Genomic DNA, 12,945 nt, shown 5'->3' on the forward strand with positions numbered 1-12,945 from the left:
TTATTTTAACAGAGCAGCCCACATTTATAGGTTCCGTCTAACACATCTGGTATTCATTATCTGCAGTGAGACTATAGCTCTGTTTAAACATTGGAATCGCATACCTTACCATATATGTGCATATGCTTTTCTGTGCACATATGACAGGGTCTGTACAATGAATTAACTCCATCCTGTCCTGTGCACCCACCCTCCATGCATACATGGCATACAAAATGGATTCTTATTCCAAAATGGCTACTACATATTCCCCCCTTTTGATTCAAATTTTACATACTATTGTCTTTCTAGCTTACCTAGCCATTGCCCACCCCCTATGTAGCTGGTCCCTACATCACAAAACAAGTTATCCCTCCTAACAAGGTAGCTGCATGGAGCAGTGCCCACTCAAGACTACATAGGCGATGAGTCCCTCAGTTCCTATAGTCCTGTATCTTCTTTTCATCCGTATTCTTGTAAAAGCCTTCAATTATTTCCATACATTGTTCACATAAGTCTCTGCAAAGCCATGGTTCTCTTGTCTTTCAAATTGCACAAAAGTTCTGGGTATGTCCATGTAGCAGGATCATAGTTGTCTTTGACATTTCTTTAGATGCTTTAAACTTAGAACAATAATCAAGTGTAAGTATTTTCCTTATTAGTCATATATCTATCCTGACAATCATGTAGATGACTAGTAATTTCAATCCTTTAGCTATTAACATGAAAATACCTGAAAACTATTCTTCTGTTTCCTTGAACCAACTTGTCATATTCAACCGTGTAAACTATCCATTACTATCAATATTATAGTCTGGATCATTATGTATCTTCCTAAACTGGTCATTCAATTTTTTAACTTTCTCTAAGTGTACATATAACGGGTCAGATAAATTATCAGTTATATAATTACAGCAAACAGGTCTCATTTTTTTTTTACACATACTTCTCTGTGCAGCTGTGAGATACTCAAGGATCAACCTAAACTGTCCCAAAACCTTCACCTGGAATTTCAATTAATTCATAATTATTTCAAACACATCAAATATTTAATCTGTAACAGTATTAAATAGTCTGGCTAAAGCTTCTATATAGTGACCATTCTTTACACTAAGTGTGGATATTGATAAAACTAGAAACAAAACTATAACAAGAACGAATCATAGTATACAGTACATCCTCACAAGCCTTTGTCTGGCTTAAGGCATAGCAACATATATAACAATTCATAACTTCAAATTACTCCAACTCCCCTTATATAAAGATCTTGCAGTGTGAGGTGAATCCAATATTTCTTTTCTGCTGCCTTTGCTGCCATCGGAGTAGTTAGGAGAACTTGATAAGGACCTTGTAACTGGGTCCTAGGACTTTTCCTTAGATGCTTCTTTATCACGACCCAATCACCTGGTTGCAGTTTGTAGGTGCTGCAATTGAATTAGGATCTAGAACATAAGAGAACACCTGGTGGTGGACTTTGGTTAGTTTCTATTATATATGCATCACATATTGAATCAAGTTACCATGCTCATATTGTAACTGTTGTAGGAAATCACATCTTGTTCTAACAGCTATACTAAATAGTATTCCATAAGCTATCATCCTACGTTTCACACTGGGACTGTTCTTGACTATCAATCATATTAAAAATAAACATTCTAACAAACTTTTCATAATTCAATTTGACTGTATAATTCAGTCTTTACACTCTATCATTGCTTTGGGTCCTATTTATTCTCAGATTCTCCAAGATACATTCTTGAAATGTTTTTAATAAAATGTGTACCTTTGTCACTCTCTATTACCTCAAGTACTTCACATGTACGAATTACTTCTGTCATTTATTTTCCTTTTTCCTATTGTTCATATTGTTTCTATTGTGTCTATTGTGTTTGCTACCTTGCAAGACCATAGTCAATTTGACAACAGGTCTGAGCACAGAACATACCCAACACTTAACCAACTATATAAAATCAATCTTTAGTTTCTGGAAGGAATAACATCTGTGAGGTACTCCTTTCTTTCTTCTTCTAGTACCTGGATCACTTTTCCTGGGCTGTGCAATGATTAGGGGTAGGCTTATGCAGCCCAACTGAAGCCTGGGGCTATCCAGTGCTTCTTCGCTATTTTTACCATAGCATCTCTAAACTCATGAGTGCTTCCATGAAGTATTAGGGCTCAGACTGAGAATAGTGCACGTGGCAGACAGAGGTGGTGCTTAATCATCCATCCATCACCCGAAGTCGTGCACCTAGTCATTTCCAAGTCATACTTCTTAGGAACCTGTAACTGCAACTTTTAACAAATTCAGGTTCAATGTTTCTGCTGTTTCTGGTCGACCAATATCAAAATATCAGGTAGGTATATTACTGTAGCCTGTTTGGCCAACCTGGTTTGCTGGAGCAGTTCCTCTTCTGGGGTATGTTCTCTGATATGTGCTTTTGACCTTACTTAAAACTAAATTTGTCGGCATTTGAAAACCAGCAAACAAAAAATCTAATACAAACTATGTAGAATCTATCTAGAATTTACAATAACATAACTTATCGAAAAAGATTTCATTAATTCAAAACAATCATTATCATTAAAGAAAGATGAAAAATAAAAAAAAAGTAATCATAATTTTCATCTTCCTGTGTCTCACTAGTCCCCTGTGGTTGCTAGCTGAACTACATATAGTATTTGCATTAGGGATGTGCAGCCTCAGACCCTTCCAATTTACATATGCTGTGCTGCTGGATCTTCTCTCATATGCCAGCATCATCCCCCCACAGTACATTTCCTCCCTCCTCTTGAATACATGAGAAACGAAGTGACATCTGGATTCAATCTTAACTAACTGCTGTAATATAGCAGAGCTAACACCAGAACTAAGTTACAGTACTTTTAAATTCCTGCTGCCTATCACCTTTTAAGCACAATACAATATACAATAAGACCTAAAAATCCTCTCAATTGTTTAAATATCTTTAGTTCAGGCACTTTTTGTACGACATTTTCCATCCCCCCCCTTGGGGTCCAGACACACCCTCTTGGTTAGGTTGGGTTGGAGCTTTGAACCAAAAAAATTGTTTCTGTTTATCTTACTTAATCCTAAACTTTAATATTGATCTGAGTATCTTAACCAAATCAGTTAGAAGCATACAAAAAACATCCGGCATGTTTTAAGTAGTGTCAGTGTAATTCTAGTTACATGCCTGTAAACAAAATTAGTTTCAACATCCTTACATTTCCGAGGGTGAAAGTACCTATCAATCCATCAATCCCTTAATCTATGTCTTTTTTAACAGTTTCTCATGATATTATACAACTGAGGATAATTTATCTTCTAAAAGGGTATATTACCACATTCCCTTACACTCCAGAACTTGGAACATCTGGAGTGAATTATTGGATTTTTTTTCTTTTCATTTAAAGCTTACTTGACCTGTGCAACTGTATTGGCAATATGCATTCCTGGGCTGCTTCTGATTAATTAAGTCCAGTCATATCTAAACAGCCCCTATTCTACCTATATTCTCTAATACAATTAACATCTTATTCTGTAAGCATGCATCATTCAACAGTTTAAAGAAATCATGAACTGATAAAACATTTTGTTAGGGAAATTGTACATCACTTTTACTATTATTAATCCCTTCTGCAGCAATCAAAAATAATTACTGTTTCTTTTAGAATTACAATATGTCTCTGCAATCTTTTGATCTCAGAGTTACAAAAAAAATATAGAAAATATCAAACAAAGCATTTCATTACTAATGCATTCAACATCAATCCTTTTTCCAATCTTGCAATGCACCCCATGAAAAAATGACAATTCACTCACATTGGGGTAGATGTATGAAGCCCAGAAACGGTATCAGCGCACGTTATGTGCGCTGATATCGCTTCTCCCCAATGTATGATCAGGGGTCTGGGCGGTAAATGACAGGGGCGCTATGTGCCCCTGTCATTATCGGCGCTGCTATCTACAAGATAGCAGCGCTAATAGCCTGGGCTATGTACAAACGGTCAGATCGTCTGACCGTTCGTCCGGCTGTAGCTGTCATTATCGACAGCTACAGCCTGGCGCTAGCCTATCCCCACAGCAGGGACAGTGCTGTCCCTGCTGCGGCGGCTGCCGGCTCCAGAGCTCCACGCGGGGATCTCGCGATACTTGCGAGATCTCGCGCATGCTCAGTGGAGCCGGTCGGGAAGAGACACAGCGCATCAACACTAGGCTGATGCGCTGCTGTCTCTAACAGGTAGCGCCGGAGGGGGGAGTTAACGCTCCCCCTCTCCGGCTGATGAGATGTTTATACATCTCATCGGTAGTGCTTCCTGCTTCGCCTCGGTAAAGAGGTGAAGTGGGAAGCGTTATAGCGGCACGGTAAGTGCCGCTATAATACATCTACCCCATTAACCCTTTCAATTCCTGCACAACTTCTCCACAATTCCCTAGTACACCTTCACTACGCACATTCATTCACACGTCACATCTGATCAATACAATTGTTCCACACAACTCTACTTTCTCAAGTTCACTCGACTCTCTTTTATCACATACACATGGGCCCATCTCATTCACAAGCAGACATTCAGTTACAGCCCGGTAGCCATTTTCTGTGACATCCTGCATTCCATTGTCATCTGGGGGTCATTTCTATATTCTTATTCACGCTTATTACTTTTCTCAATCAGACCTTTCAGTGTGTCATCTAGGTTATATTTATTAACCTCTGCTTCTCATATCTCATTTTGTGAGGTTTAAACCAGTCAGTATCTGGGGTGACAACTTTTTAAACATTCATCAAATATCCTGCTTTATGATTCCCATAAAGCTTCGCTAGAACATTCCCTTGTCTAGCTTAGTCAAAGTCCCTTATGACTAAAATCAGACCAAATAATGGCCCCCTCTTATTAGAGGTTACTATTCTCGTGCACAAGAATATCAAATGTTTTTCTATAGGCTGACAGCCACGCACTAACTTTTCCTGCCTCAGTTATTAACACTTTTGACTGGATGTAACTTTCCTCCTATTTCTGAACACACTGTCTGACAGGGTCTCCCTTTTTGTTCTTTCAGACATTAATAAATGAAAACACATTTCTGTAAATGTATCCAATCCTTCTCTGATGTACTTTTCTAAATCTAATGCAATTTCATGGCATTATTCTATTTCATAAACAAATCATTGTGTGGGGCTCTCTTCTAAAATGAAATCAGTGACTATTGTCAAAGTTACTCTAAAAACACAATAAGGACAGGTTTGGTACATAACAAACAGACAAACAAGACTTTAAACATTCACCTATCATTCACTGAACATATAACAACAGATTATAACATGTTTAATAACAACACCTTTATGGTGACCAATAATTACCCAAGGATTAATTCCAGCAGGACAGATCATCAACTGCAATGGGGACACAGCTACCAGGAGGGCAAAACATTTCAGTTTACTCACCCGGGAAATTGTCCTGGCAACTCTGTCCCCAGAGCACAATCTCACATCTATCCAATGGTGGTCAATACTGCTGGGCATCTCAGTGGGAATCTCCATGTTGTCAACTCTGATCACTAGCTATAGAGCTAATGAATGAATTAGTTCTTGGTCACCCACAGGCTTGTTTGTTATAACCTACATATGTTCATGTGTGTAAAGAAGGAGACACAGGATACAACTGTATGTACCACAAGCATCTCCATCTCTCCTTTATTTTAACAGAGCAGCCCACATTTATAGATTCCGTTTAACACATCTGGTATTCATTATCTGCAGTGAGACTATAGCTCTGTTTAAACATTGGAATCGCATACCTTACCATATATGTACATATGCTTTTCTGTGCACATGACAGGGTCTGTACAATGAATTAACTCCATCCTGTCCTGTGCACCCACCCTCCATACATACATGGCATACAAAATGGATTCTTATTCCAAAATGGCTTCTACAGTACAAAGGCAAACACTAGTAAAAGTCCAGAGTCTTTTAGCATGTTAGGAATAATAAACAACCATGAAAGAGGAAATTGTATAGAGCCCATTGCATATATCTCAAGTGAACAGACATTTGTATATATAAATATATTTATATAATTGATAGGTCACCGCCAGCTACTGTGATTACCTACACTTATAATGGAGGAATACATTTCCAGCCAAAATAGCTACTAGCCTCTGCTATTAAATAAAACTATGGCTGTAAATTGTCCCAGTTATAATTAGAGATGTGCGCCGGACCATTTTTGCTGCATTTGGATTTGGCTCTGATTCGTCGTCCGGCTTTGGATTTGCCTAACCGCCGTGACTGGTTTTGGATTTTTTACAAGAATTGACAAAAAAAAGCTAAAATCACATAATTTTTTTTTTAATCCTAGAGTATTGTTAACCTAAATAACATTAATTTCCAGTAATTTACAATCAATGTAGACCACCTCGCAACTCACAATATTGTTTTCACCATTATTGGGCAAAGGCTGCACTGAGCTGGCTGGTTACAAAGCGACTGAGCAGCGGCACAGACACCGCAGTTTAAAGCACATCCGTAAAGTATTCACAGCACTTAACTTTTTCCACATTTTGTTATGTTACAGCCTTATTCCAAAATATAATAGATTCATTTTTCTCCTCAAAATTCTACACACAATACCGTATAATGACAACCTGTAAAAAGTTTTTTTGAGATTTTTGCAAATTTAATTAAAAAGAAAAATAAGAAATCACATGTACATTAGTATTCACAGCCTTTGCCATAAAGCTCAAAATTGAGCTCAGGTGCATCCTTTTTCCACTGATCATCCTGGAGATGTTCCTACAGCTTAATTTAAGTCTACCTGTGGTAAATTCAGTTGTTTGGAAATGATTTTGAAAGGCATACACCTGTCTATATAAGGATCCACACTTGACAGTGCATGTCAGAGCACAAACTAAGCATGAAGTCCAAGGAATTGTCTGTAGACCTCCGAGACAGGATTTTCTCGAGGCACAAATCTGGGGAAGGGTAGAGAAAAATATCTGCTGCTTTAAAGGTCCCAATGAGCACAGTGGCCTCCATCATCAATAAATTAAAAAAAAAATTTGGAACCACCAGGACTCTTCCTAGAGTTGGCCAGCCATCTAAACTGAGCGATCGTGGGAGAAGGGCCCTAGTCAGGGAGGTGATCAAGAACTTGATGGTCACTCTGTCTGAGCTACAGAATTCCTCTGTGGAGAGAGGAGAACCTTCCAGAAGGACAACCATCTCTGCAGCAATCGACCAATCAGGCCTCTATGGTAGAGTGGCCAGACGGAAGCTACTCCTTAGTAAAAAGCACATGGCAGCCTGCCTGGAGTTTGCCAAAATGCACCTGAAGGACTCTCAGACCATGAGAAACAAAATTCTCTGGTCTGATGACACAAATATTGAACTCTTTGGCATCAATGCCAGGCGTTATGTTTGGAGGAAACCAGGCACTGCTCATCACCAGGCCAATACCATCCCTACAGTGAAGCATGGTAGTGGCAATATCATGCTGTGGGGATGTTTTTCAGTGGCAGTAACTGTGAGACTAGTCAAGATAGAGGGATAGATGAATGCAGCAATCTACAGAGACATCCTGGATGAAAACCTGCTCCAGAGCGCTCTTGACCTCAGCAGAAAAATTACCTTAAGCACACAGCCAAGATATCAAAGGAGTGGCTTCAGGACAACTCTGTGAATGTGCTTGAGGTGCCCAGCCAGAGCCCAGACTTGAATCCGATTGAACATCTCTGGAGAGATCTGAAAATGGCTGTGCGCTGACGTTCCCATCCAACCTGATGGAGCTTGAGAGGTGCTGCAAAGAGGAATTGGCGAAACTGCCCAAAGATAGGTGTGCCAAGCTTGTGGCATCATATTCAAAAAGACTTGAGGCTGTAATTGCTGCACAAGGTGCATCAACAAAGTATTGAGCAAAGGCTGTGAATACTTATGTACCTGTGAATACTTATGTACATGTGATTTCTTAGTTTTTTATTTTTATTCAATTTGCAAAAGTCTCAAAAAAACTTTTTACACGTTGTCATTATGGGGTATTGTGTGTAGAATTTTGAGGACAAAAATGAATTCATTCCATTTTGGAATAAGGCTTTAACATAACAAAATGTGGAAAAAGTGAAGCGCTGTGAATACTTTCCGGATGCACTGTATAAGAAACATTGCCACAGCGGTGGCAGAAATAAAAGGTAGTGCAAGATGGAATTGTCATTGGGCTCTCCCAGCCACCCAGTGGGGTATGGCCAGCAGAGTCACAGTACTTGTATACACAGTGGGCTACGGCCCAAGGAGTCACAGTGCTTGTATACAGTATACATAGAGGGCTATGGCCCAATGAGTCACAGTGCTTGCATACAGTACACAGTTTTTATTTTACTTTTATAAATTTTTTTGTAACTTTTTTTTATACTTTTTTAAAAAATATTATTTTACTTTTTTTTACACTGGAGCAGATGGGCATGAGTACAGCACAGAATACATCAGCATGCATTGTACATACAGCCACTTGTGAGTCTGGACACAACCACTTTAATCAGCAGAGTATAGCGCAGCATACATCAGTGTGCCGTGCTGTGTGCCCCTCTATACACAGTCACTTAACAGCACAACCACTTGTGAGTCTGGATTGGACACAGGCTACTACAGCCACTTTAATCAGCAGAGTAGTGCAGCATACATCAGCGTGCAGTGTGCCCCATTACAGTCACTTTACCAGCACAGCCACTCTGGACACAGCCACTTTAACATATGCAGAGAGACATTGAAGAGCAGTGCGCAGCGTGCGAGTCTCGGTCGCAACACGTTATATAGAAATGAACTCTCGTAAGAATCTGACATCAGGAGGATGATGTTCGGCCTTGATGTGGAATCCGAGTCAGGCGGGAACATGTCTTGGCTTGGGTGGACTCGTATCCCCGATGTTCGGAGCGGTTTGAATTCCACAGAATCCAAACCGCTCATCTATATTATTTATAATTGTAACTATATAAAAATGCACCATTTTCATATAGTTATAATTGGATCACCAGCAACCACCTAACAAAGACTTAGGGACAGAATTGCAAAGCTGCACACAAGCAGCTTTGTAATTCCAGCTTTGCAAACATGCAAATGCAGCAGGATGTGTATCACATCGGTCGCTGTGGTGGATGGTGGATGGCACCGGGCCGCCAGCCAACTGAGTTAGCCTCAGCTTACGCAGGCTGGCCGAATTGCTTACACGTCAGCTTGTGCAGCAGAGGGATCTGTCACTGGTTCAGTGAAATAAAGAAATTATCTGATGGACTCGTGTATAGTCAATGTTATGAAATGTAAATACCGTAAAGTGAATGTCAGTTGACTGTAGTTAGTTGAATGCATATACTGTAAAGGGAATCGGTATGAAATACAGGCAGTCAGGATGCCTTCTGTCAAAATGCAGACAGCGGCATCCTGATGCTCGGTATCTTGACAGGGGTCTGGTAAGTATGTTAATCCTCCCCCTTCTCCCCCTAACCCTTCTCACCCCACTCCCTAACCCTAACCCTTCCTGTTAGTGCCTAAACATAACCTTCCCCCCTTAGTGCCTTATCCCCCCCCAGTGGTGCCTAACCCTAACCCACCCCCCACACACCTTGCAGCAAACAGCTTAGGTTCCCTGCTATACTTACGATCGACATGGTGACTGTTGGGATTCCGTTGTCGGTATCTAAACTGACTTTGGCATTTTGACATTTGTCATTATGTTTAGTCCCGGGTCAGGATTTCGACGAAAGGATTTTAACAGCCGGCATCCCATCTGCTGGTAAACTGACTGTATCCCACTGTAAAGTGTAGATGTTAGTTGACTGTAATAATTTATTGAGAGGCTTACCCAAGCAAGCCTCTTAGTGAAGCCCTATATGATAAAATAATTTGGGTGAATGCACCATTTCCATATAGCCAGCTGTATTGTGTAAGCTACACAATCCTACTAAATATTAGGGGTTTGCACCGGCCACTTTTCGTGTTTTGTGTTTTGGTTTTGGATCTGGATCTTTCTTCATGTTTTGGATCTGGATTGGTTTTGCCAAAACCACCCTTCCAGGTTTAGTGTTTTGTGTTTTGGATCTGTATTTTTTTGGAAATAAGAATAAAAGCAGCTAAAATCACAGAATTTTAATTTTTTTTTGTTCCTACGCTATTATTAACCTCAATAACATTTCCACTCATTTCCAGTCTATTCTGAACACCTCACACCTCACAATATTGTTTTTAGGCCAAAAGGTTGCACCGAGGTAGCTGGATGACTATGGTAAGCAACACAAGTGGGCGGCACAAACACGTGGCCCATCTAGGAGTGGCACTGCAGTGGCAGAAAGGATGGCAGTTTGAAAAAATAGGTCACAAAAGGTGCTGCGCAGTGACTTATCGTGTCACCCATCGACTGCTGCTGCTGGGCACACAGGTTTGGACTCAGGAGAGAGGCTGATAGGATGCTGTTCATGGGGAACTTAGATCCCAGGGCCACTGAGGAGATCCCGTTCGAGCTGTTTCTGCAGGCTGGTTGTGCAATTAACGTTAAAATTACAAAGGACAAGGATGGAAAGTCGAAACAATTTGCTTTTGTCAGTTTCAAACATGAGGAGTCTGTTCCCTATGGAATGAGTTTGTTAAATGGAATAAAACTCTTTGGGAGACCACTGAAAATTCAATTCAGATCAGGAAGCAGCCATGGCTCCGAAGAAGAAAATAGCGCAGCCTACTCACCACAAGGAAATGGCAGTTTTACTGGAAACAGTCCATCAACAGATGACCGCAGGCATGATGGCAATGGGGAGTTCACAAAATACTTTGAACTTTCACTTCCTGTTCCAAACTATCAAAGATCTTACTCTTCTCCGGACAATCTCCAAAGACAAGCAATGATGAATAACTTCTATAGGTCGGAAGCCCCTCATGTTTCCAGAACAGCAATGATGGCCCAACCTAGTTACTCGCCATCACATTATCTTCCTCACCAAAGTCGGTACAGTCACGGATCCGATCATTCTCCCCCACACAGATATGATTCCTCTTCCAGCCACCGATCCAGTAGAAGCCATAACTCTCATCCTTATCAAAAGGAGAGTTACCACAGTAACAGAGACTATGGATCTGCAGGCTCAGATTAGTTCAGATTTTCCCACCAAAAATCGGGTCTCAGAAAGAGGCAAATCGTCATCTTTCGTGGACAAACATCATCTTTCATGGACTTTTGTCCAGGACAGCCCCTGTAAAAATTATTTTGATGAAGGGCAGCGTACAACCCATAGGACAGCCCCTGTAAAAACAATTTTGATGAAAGGCAGTGTACAATCCACAGGACAGCCCCTGTAAAAATGAGTTTGATGAAGGGCAGCGTACAACCCCTGTAAAAATGAGTTTGATGAAGGGCAGTGTACAACCCACAGGGCAGCCCTTGTAAAAATTAGTTTGATGAAGGGCAGCGTACAACCCCTGTAAAAATGAGTTTGATGAAGGGCAGTGTACAACCCACAGGGCAGCCCTTGTAAAAATTAGTTTGATGAAGGGCAGCGTACAACCCCTGTAAAAATTACTTTGATGAAGGGCAGTGTACAACCTACAGGACAGCCCCTGTAAAAACGACTTTGATGAAGGGCAGTGTACAACCCATAGGACAGCCCCTATAAAAATTACTTTGATGAAGGGCAGCATACAACCCCTGTAAAATGAGTTTGATGAAGGGCAGCGTACAACCCCTGTAAGAATTAGTTTGATGAAGGGCAACGTACAACCCCTGTAAAAATTACTTTAATGAAGGGCAGCGTACAACCCACAGGACAGCCTCTGTAAAAATTAGTTTGATGAAGGGAAGCATACAACCTATAGGACAGCCCCTGTAAAAAATAGTTTGATGAAGGGCAGCGTACAACCCCTGTAAAAATTACTTTTATGAAGGGCAGCGTACAACACACAGGACAGCACTTGTAAAAATTACTTTGATGAAGGGCAACGTACAACACACAGGACAGCCCCTGTAAAAATTACTTTGATGAAGGACAGCGTACAACCCACAGGACAACCCCTGTAAAAATTAATTTGATGAAGGGCAGCGTATAACACACAGGACAGCCCCTGTAAAAATTACTTTAATGAAGGGCAGCGTACAACCCCTGTAAAAATTACATTGATGATGGGCAGCGTACAAACCACAGGACAGCCCCTGTAAAAATTACTTTGATGAAGGGCAATGTACAACACCTATAAAAATTGCTTTGATGAAGGGCAGCATACAACCCATAGGACAGCCCCTGTAAAAATTAGTTTATTAGACAGTAGAGAAAAAAATATGCGATCAGCGCTCGCAAAGTAGGTGAGAAGGTAGAAATGAAAGAAGCCACTAGCAGCTGCCTCAGGGAGTGTCCCGACTCCCTCAGAAATATCAAAGCAAGGTAGATTAAAATAGTTAATCTGAGAGGAAGCGCTCTGCGGTATCTATCTATAAATGAAATATATGCCAATCCCACTGAATATAAAATGGGGAATGTGTACAGTGGGAGATAGTGGGGAATACTAATGCTGCAAAATGGGCTTTTAAGTTCTAAAGTAATGTCCTATTTCTATGTATATCAACCAGGGGAAAATGGTTCTGGTTAGCAATAACTTGAGGCTGGATCTTGTGATTGTTATTCTAATGATGTGTCAAAAGTTCAATGATAAATATTGTTTATATCAGTAAACAATTCAGGTGGGCAAAAACTTGAGGCTGAGTCTTGATCAGTAGTATTTAAACCATAAATTACTGCAGGAAAGTTAATGGATAATCACCACAAGATATAGTGTATTAATCCAAACGGAGTGGGGGGATAAAACCCATGTAACCATGTATCAGCTCAGCAAAAACTTGTGGCAGAGTGTTGTTTAATTGTACTGCAATCCTTAATTCATGAGGGATGGAATAATTACCTCCGTCTCAGCTCCTCGTGACCTCAGAAATAGGGAACGC

Source organism: Taudactylus pleione, unplaced genomic scaffold (assembly GCF_031769625.1).
Source record: "Taudactylus pleione unplaced genomic scaffold, aTauple2 ptg000671l, whole genome shotgun sequence".
NCBI classification, from domain to species: domain Eukaryota; kingdom Metazoa; phylum Chordata; class Amphibia; order Anura; family Myobatrachidae; genus Taudactylus; species Taudactylus pleione.